The 14919-nt window shown below is 43.7% G+C and overlaps 1 non-coding gene across 1 annotated transcript; it reads left to right on the forward strand.

The window, feature by feature from the left end:
• Window positions 1-11467: 11467 nt before the first annotated feature.
• Window positions 11468-11574, forward strand: LOC147939967 (small nucleolar RNA R71). Its single transcript, XR_015564887.1, has one exon. It is a non-coding gene; the product is annotated as a small nucleolar RNA R71 (small nucleolar RNA).
• Window positions 11575-14919: the final 3345 nt, after the last annotated feature.

The raw sequence follows: 14919 nt of genomic DNA on the forward strand, positions 1-14919 counted from the left end.
TAGCGACTACATATGTAGTCGCAAAAAATAACAACTACATAGTGACGATTTAGCGACTATGTAGCGACTACAGAAAATTAGTCGCTACTGAGTCACTCTATAGCGACTAATTCATACAGTCGGTACGGTGGTCGTATTTTAACGACTATGAGGCGACTATATTGTTGATGGAATTATGTAGTCGCAATTTAGTCGCTAAATAAACGACTACAGTACGGCCACATCAAATAGTCGTACACTTTGGCGACTAAGTTGCGACTCATTTGGCGAGTCATAAGGTAGTCGTAAAGTGGTCGTAAAATTTGGTGACTGTACGGCGACTCATACGGCGAGTCATTACATAGTCATCGTGTAGTCGCCAAATAGTCGCAAAATACAGTTAAAAAAACGTGTTTTGCATGTGGGGGTTGGTGTACCAACTTTTATTATGTAGTCGCCTATTAGTCACCTAGGAAAGTCTATAAAAACGAGTTGGACTCATTTGTTCTCTTCATTCCGAACAAGACACTTTCCTTACCTAAAAAAAAAAATTCTAAATAAAAAAAAAGTTTGGCTTTATATAATCTTATATTTTCTCCAAAAAAAAATATATATATATATATATAATTATAATGGCGGGATATTACAATTATGGTGGTAATGGCGGTAATTATCGGGAGTGGATGTACAAGAGGTTCGATGAACTGACGGGGAATTTTTCATCTGAATTCGAAATGGGGGTGGACCAATTCTTAACGTTTGCAAGTAGCCAAGATACAGTTCAGAATAATGGGGGTAAGTTTCTCTGTCCATGTAGTATTTGCAAAAACAATAGATGTCCCTCGGGTAGAAGAGTTATGAGTCATCTGTTTAGTAATGGATTTATGCCAGATTATTATGTTTGGTATAACCACGGAGAAGAAATTAATTTGGATATAGAAAGTAGTTACACTGATAGGACGTATGATGGGAGTCATGAAGAAATGGGTAATGTAGTAGAAGATCCATATGTGGATATGGTGAATGATGCATTTCGTTATAATGTGGGTTTAGATGATAATTATCATCAAAATGATAGTTATGAGAATGTGGAAGAACCGGTACAAAACCATTCACAGAAATTTTACGACTTGTTAGATAGTGCAAAAACTCCTTTATATGATGGTTGTCGTGAAGGTCACTCGCAATTGTCATTGGCTGCTCGAGTCATGCAAAATAAGGCAGAGTATAATATGAGTGAAAAGTTAGTAGATTCGGTTTGCGGAATTTTGAGGGATTATTTACCAGAAGGCAACCAGTCTACCGGTTCACATTACGAGACAGAGAAATTGATGCGTAATTTGGGCCTTCCATACTATAAAATTGATGTTTGCATTAACAATTGTATGATTTTCTGGAAAGAAGACGAAAAGGAAGAGACATGTCTATTTTGTGGTTCACCAAGATGGAAGCCTAAGGAGGACCGACGGAGAACAAGAGTACCATATAGTCGTATGTGTTATCTACCTATTGCTGATAGGTTGAAGAGAATGTATCAGAGCCAAAAGACTGTAGCGGCAATGAGATGGCATGCAGAGCACCAATCAAAAGAGGGAGAAATGAATCATCCTTCTGATGCGGAGGAGTGGAGATATTTCCAAGAGCTTAACCCTCGGTTTGCGGAAGAACCCCGTAACGTCTACCTTGGATTATGTACCGATGGGTTCAATCCATTTGGCATGTCTCGTAATCATTCACTGTGGCCTGTGATCTTGACTCCATATAATTTACCCCCTGGTATGTGCATGAATACAGAGTACTTGTTTCTTACAATTCTAAATTCTGGGCCAAATCATCCGCGAGCTAGCCTCGATATATTCCTACAACCTCTGATTGAGGAGTTAAAAGAGTTGTGGTCTACTGGAGTCGATGCATACGATGTGTCTTTGAATCAAAACTTTAATCTAAAAGCAGTGCTGATGTGGACGATAAGCGACCTTACTGGAAGGACCTCAATCTCCGACATAATATTGATGTGATGCATACCGAGAAGTATTTTGTGGACAACATCTTGTACTATATATTTTTAAATATAATTTCCTAAGACATGAAATTTGAATACATTTTCAGGGATTGGAGCATTTTTCAGGGACTTATGCTCAAGAACTTTGCAAAAAAGTCGCGTTCAAATTCTTAAACATAACATTGTTTTGATCTTATTGATACACAGAGTTTTAAACCCTATTTTCCTACTGCAAGTGCACAGCAAAGAAGTAGTACTTAGGGGTCGAATCCCACGAAGACCAAGTTTTACTCTATGGTTCTATTGGTTCAATTTCAAGCTAAGACAATTCAAAGTTGGGTTTGTTTGGTAACAGTAACGCGATTAAAACGGTATAGAAAGGCAATAAGCAAAACACTAGATCAGGGGTGATTCTCGGGAATTTCAGAGACAGCAACTAAACAACTATTCAGGGCATAGGTTAAGTACCAGTCTAGAACTCAAACAAAAATATAAACTGATCCACTGTCGTGGGATCAATAACTCTATCTGATCGATTCTGTGCGGAAACGCGGAGCACATGCTCAGACATCCGGAGCACATGCTCGGCGGTCCATAAACCCTAAACTGTCGTTTGAGCCCAGAATCGCAGACAAGCATTAAAGAACAGGAATGATAAGTTCACAAATCACCTACACATCAACTTTCGCAGGTCTAGGATAATTTGCCCACTAATGTCTTTTCTAGCAACCTATTACACTTTTGATGAATAGATAAACCTAGAATCATAGATTGGGTGATCAAATCAACCTAAGCATTAAGTCTAACAATAGTGAAGACAATCGATTATATAAAGCCCTATTTGTGTTCTGTTGCTAACCCATGAAACCCCTTTTGAAACCCCTAATCTAGCAAAGAAAACTACTCAGACATAGAGAAATGAATCATAGCAAAAGATGAGAAATTCAATGACATAAAAATAAAAAGGGTTCAGAGAATGATAAACAAGGTGGCCGCTCTTCTTCCTCTCACAAAAACGTCGCTCAAAAACCCAAAAGAAAAGAGTATATTTTCTCTCCTAAAAACCCTAGGTTAAATAGCATACAAGTAGAGAAAAATAAGGAAAGAATCCAAATTCAAATCTTCCTATTAAAAATCGATATCCTCTCTCTTTCTCTCACAAAGGATCGCCTAAAATAAGGGGAATTAGGCAGGGAATCGGCGCCTAGATGCTTGCCACGTGTCGTCATGAAACCGTAAAGTTGAGAGCATGTGCTCGGAAGTCGGGAGCATGTGCTCCTGGGTCTAAAATCAGCTTTTCTGCTCCAATTCAACTCCTTTCTGCTCCGATTGCTCCTGCTGTTCCAATCCTTGCTTTTAGCTTCCTAACCTCGTATTATAACCTGAAAAGGACTCAAACAACTACAAAACTATCAAATAAACGGGGTCAAAGTGAGTCAAAACCGTAACATATCAACTCCCCCGGACTTAGATCTTTGTTTGTCCTCAAACAAACTCAAACCAAGCGCCAAGAGAGCCAAGGTGGGAACTCGCAAAAATCTCAGAAACCGTGAGTAGACCATGACCTGCAGACCACATGTGTTAGAACAAGCTATACCAAAAACTTCTCTAACAAACATCTCCAAAACCAGAACCATAATTGGCAATCAAACCCAGAAAAAGATCACTTTCCAGACAGAGACTCTTTAGATTCAATTAAAATTGGCGTGAGCTTCTCATTAAGGGCATTAAGCTAGTGAAATCGAGGCTTGGTAGATAAAAGGCTGTTTTAATGGTGGAGCTATAGAGTGTTTAGGAGTTACCATTACTTCGAAAGAGATGCAGGATATCGCACAAAATGGTAAGGGAGAGTGGACTCATTAATGTCCACAACCTCTAATCACTCTCCTCTTCTTATCTTCTCAAACTCAGCCTCTCTTTTCTCCTCAGGGTATAACGCATGCTCGGGGGTGTGTAACACTAGCTCTGGTCCCTTTCCATCATCCTTAAACGTTCTTTTTTTTTTTTTTTTTTTTGATGAGAAATTGTAATGAAGGATGATGGGGGATCTTCTTCTGATATTGCCTCTGGAGCATGCGGACCGTATCCTAGGCTCTCTCTCTGCTCAAAACAACTCGCGGACTCGGATGTATATAATTTCGGGAGCAGGTGCTCGCTGGGTTGGAGCACGTGCTCTGTCCGTCCGGCTCTGTCCGTCCGGCTCTTTCCTCTTTGGTTCTCCAGCAAGAGCGAGTTAGAGATTGTGTCAGTCCTGCTCTCCCCGACCGTTTTGCACATAGCTGCACAGAATGAGAAAACAAAAATACAAGTGCAAGTGGTTTGAAAGGAGGTTAGGCTCGGGGTGGGTACTAACTTAAAATGAGCTAGCTATTCAGGATCAGCAAGATTGGCAAAATGAATAAGAAGTCCTGAATATGTGACACGTTCCCTATCCTAATGCCCAAAACGAGAAGAATTTAAATCCGGTTAGGTTCCAATAAAGTAGAGTCTAAGTCTTTCCGGTGAAACCTTAACGAGATGAAGCTTTTCTGGCCAGGTGAAGGGTCCGAATGTGAAGAGGTATTAGCTCGTCTCTGTACTCTTAGTTCTGCAACAATGGTCACTAGGAAAAGCGGTCAAACTCACAAATGGTTAAAAACATCACAGATTTCGGTCCTAATTCCCACAAGTTTTGGTTCGACTCACATGACAAACTGACTCAATAAAAAGAAAAATAAAGAAAACAAAGGACATAGGTGACCCTCCCCCGGACTTACTTCACACCGTCTCCGGTGTGAAAATAAGCCAAAGAGAGACCTAGACAAGAAGAAAAATAAAGATAACAACAAAAACGAAAAGAAAATAATGCGGATAGAACAATGATGGTGTGTGTAACCGTGATCAGACGTCGGAATCGTTGGGGCTCTCGCTCTCCGAACGGGCAAGGTGGCACCTTCGACGTGGTGGTCTCACCGGTGGGCTTGGGTCGGCGGCGGTGGTGGTGTGGTGGCAGCAACCGCGAGATAGTGTCGTCAGGATCCTCCGCATCAAGCTGTTGTTCTTCTGCTGCGACTCGACCATCCATCTCCTGTATTCAGCGGTATCGGGCTCATTAGAGATCGGTGGGAGATCAAACTCACCCTGAGGATCGGATGATGTGAATGGTGGAACGCTGTCCTCGCGGTGGTGGGATGAGCTAGCAAAGTCCGCTGGTGGTGGATCAAACTGGGTAGGTGGAGGCGGAACATCTCCCAGAAGCAGTGGGGCGCTGGAGAAACGCAGATCATCCACCATGGCTAGCTGCGTAAGCTCAGGAGCTGGGAGGCGAATGCTCCCCTGATTACCGTCAGGGCCACCATACCGGTATGTGTAGAAGGGGTTGGCTAACTGGATGACTCGGGAGTGGACCAGATGTTGTATGTCAATGCGCTCCCTCTGCTCTACACGAGAATACTTCGTCAGATCGATCCGCATGTGCTCAAAGAGATGAGTGAGAAGGCTGCCAATCCTCTCTGTACGGCCAGAAGTCTTGTGCTTAGCAGCACAGATCGTCTCAGCGAAGTGCATAGCCATGTTGCACCGCACGTCAGATGGAGCAGGTGCGCCAGGAAACAGAGCATGTGCTTCGGGTTCCGCGGGTGTCAAAAAGCTGCACCCCAAGTACAACATCAGCAAGTCGTCGTGGTGGACCTTGTTCCCAATGTCGCGATTGAAGACGAGGTTGCTGAAGACGCGGGAGGCGATTCTGACTGCGGGATGCGAGATGCTCGTCTGGCTGGCCTTGTTGGAGCGGTAGGGCCCCGAAGCTATCAAGCTCCAAAAGGTGGCTGCCTGTGGGAACTTCCTCGGGAAGCTCATGTTCTCGTCCTCGAGATAGAACCCGTAATGGAGGCCGAAGTCATGCAGGGGCAATTCGTAACGGCGCCCGCCGGCCTTAAAAGAGAATGTGGCGCCGGCGATGGATTTCTTCTTGGGGTCAGCGTGTGTGAGTGTGGCGGAGGCGAGGCACTGGCGGACCAAGTCAGGGTATAAGTCTCCCTCCCAAGTGGTAAAGATCCCAACACGCGCTTGGCACAATATCGGGTAGACTTGGTCGTGCAAGCCGAGCATCTTGAGCGTGTCATCACAAAGAGTGCGGGTAGGCTCGATCTTCACGGACAGCAGCTTGTTGTATTGGTTGGCGTCTCTCTGATCCCAAACCGTGTCAGACTCGGCGGGTAGCGAGTCATCGTTCAAGTTCAACGGTTCTCCCTCGCACCGTGGCCACGGGAATGATTGTGAATCGTCGGTTGGTCTCTTTGTTGTGCTCTTTCTTCCTGAGGTAGAGCGTCTAGGGGCCATCTGTACCTCGAGTGTGTGCTTAAATGGACTAGAGATTGAGGATTGTGGTGGATAATGAAGCAATCTAGTCTCAAAAATCACTGAAATCGGTCTAGTTTTGAAAAAGTTAGCAATGGGAGAGAAAGAGAGCTTCGACGGCGACGAGGAGAAGAAAAGAAGAAAGAAGGAAGAAGAAAAGAGAGAAGGGTTTGCGATTTGGTGGGTTACCTGGGCCTGGTGGGCCTGGGCCTGGTGGGCCTGGGCCTGGTGGGCCTGGGCCTGAAATTCATTAAACTTACCTGGCCCAATCGCTCTTCTCTGTTTCTTCTTTTGTATTCATTTTGCCGAGCATGTGCATCGGGTTGCTCGCGTCCGGCGAGCATGTGCTCCGCATCTTTTTTTTTTTTTTTTTTCAGTTCGCCGAGCATGTGCATCGGGTTGCTCGCGTCTGGCGAGCATGTGCTCCCCATTTTTTCCAACATTCCTGAAACCAAAAAGAGAAGAAACAAATCCTAAAAAGAAAAAGAAAAACTCAGCAATATATACCCGGTGGGTTGCCTCCCACCCAGCGCTTGTTTTAAGTCATTAGCTTGACTTGAAAGCTCCTTAGGCAATAGGAGGGTCGCCTAGGGCAAAGGTTTCACCCCTTGCGTGCTCAGAGGCGGTAAGATATGGTTTCAGCCTCTGTCCATTCACCACAAATTCTCCTCCTTTTGTGTCCAGCAACACAACAGCCCCATATGGTCTAATCTCCTTGATGGTGAAGGGTCCGGACCATCGTGATCTTAGCTTTCCGGGAAACAGTTTCAGCCTAGAGTTTACCAACAAGACTTGATCATTAGGAGCAAAGGTCCTAGTGAGGATCCGCTTGTCATGGTAGGCTTTGGTACGCTCCTTGTAGAGTATTGAGTTTTCATAGGCGAGGTGCCTAATCTCCTCTAGCTCATGCAGTTGCATCTTCCTCCTTTCATGGGCGCTCTTAGTGTCAAAGTTTAGCATTTTCACTGCCCAAGCAGCCTTGTACTCTAGCTCAACTGGAAGGTGACACGCCTTACCATACACCAAGTGAAACGGTGTAGTCCCTAGGGGTGTTTTGTAGGCGGTTCTAGAAGCCCATAGAGCTTCATCTAGCTTCAGAGACCAATCCTTCCTTGTTGTGTTCACTGTTTTTTGCAAAATGCTCTTAATCTCCCGGTTAGAGATCTCAACTTGGCCGCTTGTTTGTGGGTGGTAGGGGGTGGCGACCTTGTGCCTCACTCCATTCTTCTTGAGAAGACTCTCAAAGACCTTGTTAATGAAATGCGATCCACCATCGCTAATGACTACCCGTGGGACACCAAACCATGGGAAAATAACCGACTTGAACATCTTGAGCACGGTCTTTGCATCATTATTGGGGCTGGCCAAAGCTTCTACCCACTTAGACACATAATCGACAGCCACCAATATGTACTCATTGCCGAATGAGTTCGGGAAAGGTCCCATGAAGTCAATTCCCCAAACATCAAATACCTCAACCTCCAAGATGAAATTCTGAGGCATTTCATTCCTCCTGCTGATGTTCCCTTGTCTCTGACATGTGTCGCAAGTAGACACAAACCGCTGCGCATCTCTGAACATGGTAGGCCACCAATAACCCGCTGGAAGAGCTTTGGACACGGTTTTGAAAGTAGCAAAGTGTCCAGCATAGGGTGAGCTATGGCAATGAAACAAGACTCCAGGAACCTCCTCCTCAGTCACACACCTCCTGAAAACACCATCCGAGCAATGCCTATAGAGGTAAGGCTCATCCCAAAAATACCGCCTTATGTCTTTTAGGAACTTCTTCTTCTTCTTCCCCACAAACTCAGTAGGTTCTTTCTCTGCTGCTAGGTAGTTTGCATACTCTCCAAACCAAGGAAAACTCGGCTGTTTGTTGGTATCGATTGCCTTGCACGGGGTTTTCGGAGCATGTGCTCCCAGGCGGAGCATGTGCTCCCAGGCGGAGCATGTGCTCGGTGGGATCAAAGATGCCAATCGAGTAAACATGTTCTTCAGGAAGGCTATCATCCACGGGTAGCTCTTCTTCTATCCTCATTCTTGACAATTGATCTGCAACTCCGTTCTCAATACCCTTCTTGTCTTTAATCTCCAAGTCAAACTCTTGAAGTAATAAAATCCAACGGAGTAGCCTTGGTTTTGCATCCTTCTTGGTCAGTAGATACCTCAATGCTGCATGATCAGTGTGAACAACCACTTTGGAACCAACAAGGTATGATCGAAACTTCTCAAAAGCAAACACAACCGCTAAAAGTTCTTTCTCGGTTGTAGCGTACTTGCACTGAGCCTCATCCAAGGTGCGGCTGGCATAGTATATCACGTGCAGCTTCTTGTCTTTTCTCTGTCCCAGAACCGCTCCCACGGCATAATCACTCGCATCAGTCATGACCTCAAAGGGAAGGTCCCAATCTGGCGGTTGTACAATCGGAGTGCTAACCAAAGCTCCTTTGATCGTGTGAAAGGCCTCCAAGCAAGCAGAATCGAAATCAAACTTCACTTCCTTACACAACAGTTGGGTAAGTGGTCTTGCTATCTTGGAGAAATCCTTAATGAACCGTCTGTAGAAACCGGCGTGGCCAAGGAAACTGCGGATCCCTTTTACCGAATTAGGCGGTTGTAAACTCATCATCACCTCAACCTTGGCTTTGTCAACCTCAATCCCCTTTTCAGAAATCTTGTGTCCCAGCACTATCCCATCTCTGACCATGAAGTGGCATTTCTCCCAATTCAGCACCAGATGTTTGTCTTCACACCGCTGCAACACCCTGCACAAATTAGACAAACAAACGGAAAAGGAGCTCCCATAGACGGAGAAATCGTCCATGAAAACTTCCATTATATCCTCAATCAGGTCAGTGAAAATGGACATCATGCAACGTTGGAAGGTCGCTGGTGCATTGCACAAGCCAAACAGCATTCTGCGGTAAGCAAAGGTGCCGTAAGGACATGTGAATGTGGTCTTCGCTTGATCGTCGGGATGGATTGGGATCTGAAAGAAACCTGAATAGCCATCTAAGAAACAGTAATAAGGATGGTTAGCCAATCTCTCAAGCATTTGATCAATAAACGGCAAAGGAAAATGATCCTTACGGGTCGCAGCATTAAGTTTTCTATAGTCTATGCATATGCGATGTCCCGTAACTGTCCTAGTAGGAATCAACTCATCCTTATCATTCTTAACCACTGTAATTCCACCTTTCTTAGGGACTACATGAACTGGACTAATCCAGGAACTATCAGAAATAGCATAAATTACACCCGCATCTAGAAGTTTCATTATCTCTTTCTTAACAACATCCTTTAGATTCGGGTTCAACCTCCTCTGATGTTCTACCGAAGTCATTGATTCATCTTCCAGATGTATCCTATGCATGCAAAGTTCTGGTGAGATTCCTGGGATGTCATCTAGTGAATACCCTAGAGCATTTCTATACTTCCTAAGTTCACAAAAGAGCAAAGCGGTCTCTACATTGTTTAGTTCAGAGTTCACTATCACGGGGTATGTAGAGTTAGGACCTAGGAACGCGTACCTTAGCCCGGCTGGAAGTGGTTTTAGCTCTACCTTTGGAGCTCTTAACTCGCTCCAAGGACCATCCGCTGACTTTACCGGAGCATGTGCTCCGGAATCCGGAGCAGGTGCTCCCTCGGTGGATTCCTCCCCTGATTGGTTCTTATCGTCTAGGCTGGCGTAAGCTACCAGTTGCTGGAAGCGTGTACCTGCATCCAAAATGCGTGTAAAACCATCAGCTTCCTCATTCAAGAATCCATACTTACCCTCTGCCTTTGTCAAGGCAACCTCCAACGGGTCGAGAGTGAGAACTTCATCGGTGACCTCATGTGCAACCTCTGAACCATCATCAACCACAAAAGTCTGACCATCTATCATAGGTTTCTTGAGCAGCTTATTCATCTCAAACCTTGCGATCATATCCCCCAGCTGGAGATCGATCGCTCCCCCTTGCACATCTATAATCGCACCAGCTGTGCATAAGAATGATCTACCTAAGATCAGGGGGTCACGTGGTTCTTCTTCAAGTTCCAGAACCACAAAGTCTGCTGGTATAAGCGTGTCCCCTATCTGGACATGTAAATCCTCCAACACTCCTATGGGGCGCTTGGTGGATCTATCCGCGAATACTAACGAAATCCGTGTAGACTTGAACTTCGTGTATCCCAGCCTTTTAGCCACTGAATATGGCATAAGGTTCACACTGGAGCCTAGATCACAGAGGGAGTTTGCAAAAATCGTTTTACCGATTCTCACGAATAAGACAAATCGCCCTGGATCATCTCTCTTCTTTAGCACTTTGTTTTGCAGCACAGCACTGCACTCTCTTGAAACCATCATCACGTTCTCTTCCTCTGACATTCTCCCAGAAACTAACCCTTTCACATATCTCTTCAAAGCAGGTATCATCTGAACAGCATCAGCTAGGGGTAGTTTTACCGTCAATTCTCTCAACATCTCCTTGCACTTTGCATCCTCCAAATCCTTGCGAGATTTCTTAGGAGGAACAGGGTAAGGAACCCTAGGGGTGTACACGCGTGCAGGAGGTACCTCAGTAGGAACGGTCTGATCGGGAGTCGGGAGCACGTGCTCGCTGGATGGGAGCACATGCTCGCCGGATGCTTTGGCCTCTTTTTGACTCAACGGTAGAGTCTCAGCAGCATGTTGAGGAAGGTATTCTTCAGCAATACCCTTGCCCTTGTCAATCCTAGCGGATGGTGCTTCCATAGGACAAATTTGGATGGCTTCTGTAGTTCGGGTTGAAACCCCTGTTCTGCACAAAACCTTGCCCACTCACATAATTAATCTCCATTGTTTCATCCTCTCCATCACAAATCTCCTGAGCTAGCGGCATGTCTCCGGTCTCATCGACAAAATGGACAGTTTTCTGGCTCCCCTTCAGAAGAAGGTTCACCTTGGCTGTCAACTCGTCAATCTTTTGCGTATCGACACTGTTGACCTTCACGGACCTGTCATACTCAGGAGCCTTGTTGCTGGAGCTTGCAGCTAGGTTCTCAATCAACTGATATGCTCCTTCCTTAGACTTCGTCATAAAATCCCCATTGCTGGCCGAGTTGAGAACGTTTCTGTAGTCCCAGTTAACACCATCATAGAAAATGCCCAGAATCTGTTCATCACTGAATCCATGGTGCGGACACTCTCTACGGTACTCTTTGTACCTCTCCCAAGCCTCGCAGAAGGCTTCTCCAGTGTGCTGTTGGAACGATGAAATCTTGTTGCTCAGGGCAGCGGTCTTAGTCTTGGTGTAGAAATGGTCCAGAAACGCAGACCTACACTGTTCCCATGATGTCAGAGACCCAGGTGGCAATGACTTCAGCCAACGTGAAGCTCTATCCGCAAGAGAGAAAGGAAAGAGCTTGCACTTCAGAAAGTCTGGCAGTATCCCATTTGAACCAGTGGTGCTACATATCTCCTCAAAATTCTCGATGTGGTCCATTGGAATCTCATCTGGGAGACCGTGAAATAGGTGCTGCTTCACTAGAGAGATCATCTGTGGCTTGATCTCAAAATCTTGTCTCTGGATGGTGGGAGGAACAATCGCCGCTCGGTTGGTGTAGGACACATGCGGGTTGTCCTTGTCCCCAATGGACGGTTGCGGCGGCGCGGCTCTTTCGTGTTGAGCACGGAGCAACTGCCCCAACTGTTGTCGAAGTTGCTGCAACTCGGCAGCCATATCCTCATTGTTTCTGTTGTCACCCATGTTGACGGATTGAAACTTTCTGTTCTTGCGGTTTGTTCTTTCTGCCAAAGAGAACTCTGCGGCTGACAAAGCAACTAGTTCTTCGGTGTTGTTTCTTCTTGTAGATCTTCTTGACATGCACCTGAAACACACGTAAAGAAGAAGCAGGAAGACAAATCAGTAAGGTCTTAGTCTAGTAATTTCGCCGAAAACCAAAGGTAAAATTTTGGTCCCCGGCAACGGCGCCAAAAACTTGATACACAGAGTTTTAAACCCTATTTTCCTACTGCAAGTGCACAGCAAAGAAGTAGTACTTAGGGGTCGAATCCCACGAAGACCAAGTTTTACTCTATGGTTCTATTGGTTCAATTTCAAGCTAAGACAATTCAAAGTTGGGTTTGTTTGGTAACAGTAACGCGATTAAAACGGTATAGAAAGGCAATAAGCAAAACACTAGATCAGGGGTGATTCTCGGGAATTTCAGAGACAGCAACTAAACAACTATTCAGGGCATAGGTTAAGTACCAGTCTAGAACTCAAACAAAAATATAAACTGATCCACTGTCGTGGGATCAATAACTCTATCTGATCGATTCTGTGCGGAAACGCGGAGCACATGCTCGGCGGTCCATAAACCCTAAACTGTCATTTGAGCCCAGAATCGCAGACAAGCATTAAAGAACAGGAATGATAAGTTCACAAATCACCTACACATCAACTTTCGAAGGTCTAGGATAATTTGCCCACTAATGTCTTTTCTAGCAACCTATTACACTTTTGATGAATAGATAAACCTAGAATCATAGATTGGGTGATCAAATCAACCTAAGCATTAAGTCTAACAATAGTGAAGACAATCGATTATATAAAGCCCTATTTGTGTTCTGTTGCTAACCCATGAAACCCCTTTTGAAACCCCTAATCTAGCAAAGAAAACTACTCAGACATAGAGAAATGAATCATAGCAAAAGATGAGAAATTCAATGACATAAAAATAAAAAGGGTTCAGAGAATGATAAACAAGGTGGCCGCTCTTCTTCCTCTCACAAAAACGTCGCTCAAAAACCCAAAAGAAAAGAGTATATTTTCTCTCCTAAAAACCCTAGGTTAAATAGCATACAAGTAGAGAAAAATAAGGAAAGAATCCAAATTCAAATCTTCCTATTAAAAATCGATATCCTCTCTCTTTCTCTCACAAAGGATCGCCTAAAATAAGGGGAATTAGGCAGGGAATCGGCGCCTAGATGCTTGCCACGTGTCGTCATGAAACCGTAAAGTTGAGAGCATGTGCTCGGAAGTCGGGAGCATGTGCTCCTGGGTCTAAAATCAGCTTTTCTGCTTCAATTCAACTCCTTTCTGCTCCGATTGCTCCTGCTGTTCCAATCCTTGCTTTTAGCTTCCTAGCCTCGTATTATAACCTGAAAAGGACTCAAACAACTACAAAACTATCAAATAAACGGGGTCAAAGTGAGTCAAAACCGTAACATATCACTTATGCAACTTAGAGAAGATATTTCCACCATCATTTTTTGATGTGATGGAGCACCTGCCTATACATCTCCCATATGAAGCAGAATTGGGAGGCCCTGTCCAATATAGGTGGATGTATCCTTTTGAAAGATTTTTCAAAAATTTGAAAGGAAAAGCGAAGAACAAAAGATATGTGGCTAGATCAATCGTTGAGTCATATATCAATGACGAGATTGCTTACTTCTCTGAGCACTACTTTGCCGATCATATACAAACAAAATCAAGGTATAATTAAATGAAATTATAATTTATACTTAATTTGAATTACTTTTAATTATCTTATTTGATCAGGTTAACAAGATTTTATGAAGGTGAAGTCCCAATATATCATGTCCCTGGAGTCCCTAATATATTTACTCATGTCGGTCGTCCAAGTGGGGAAATGCATGAAGTATGGCTTTTAGAGAGAGACTTTCAGTGCGCACATGCATATGTTTTACGGAATTGTGACTATTTTCAACCAATTGAGAGGTATATAATATAGACTCGCAAATATATAGACTCCACAAATATTTCTCATATATATTAAATATATTTAATTTTTTTAGTATGTTCGAGGATTTTCTTTCTACCAAATATCCTGAATTAACCGAAAAAGAACTGTCCACGAAAAGAGCTGAAGAATATCATGTGTGGGTGAAAGATTATGTAAGTATACTCGAACGCATGTAACCGACTCTGATTATGCATTTATTTAATTATATCATTGATAATATTTATATGTATATAATAATGTTTGACTTTATTATATATATATATATATATATATATATGCAGGTTATATACTGGAACGCCACAAATCCATTTCCTACTTGGGTTCAAGAGATAGTGCATGGACCTTTACACAAGGTCAAAACTTGGCCAATATACTTTACAAGAGGCTATGTGTTTCATACGCAGAATGACGGCTCTGGACGGAAGACATGTAACTGTGGTGTATCTGTTAAAGGTGAAAATTACACTGATGCATCTGATGGTGCAGATTTCTATGGGAACTTAACTGATATCATAGAACTTGAGTACGAAGGGATGACCAATTTGAAAATCACACTTTTTAAGTGTAAGTGGTATGATCCTGTCATTGGTAGAGGGACTCGGAAGAGCAATAGTGGCATTGTTGACGTGAACTCTTCGAGAAAATACAACAAATATGAGCCATTCATTTTAGGTACGTAAAACTCAATATAATTTATAGATAAGTTTATTTAATGTAACTATCCATACTAAATTGCGATTTTGCAAACAGCATCTCAAGCAGATCAAGTTTGCTATATTCCGTATCCATACACAAAGAAACCAAAGCGAGAGTGGCTAAGTGTTCTGAAATTAAATCCGAGGGGAAACATTTCAGGAGAATATGAA

The sequence above is a fragment of the Camelina sativa genome, chromosome 8 (assembly GCF_030686135.1).
Source record: "Camelina sativa cultivar CO46 ecotype springtype chromosome 8, ASM3068613v1".
Classification (NCBI taxonomy): domain Eukaryota; kingdom Viridiplantae; phylum Streptophyta; class Magnoliopsida; order Brassicales; family Brassicaceae; genus Camelina; species Camelina sativa.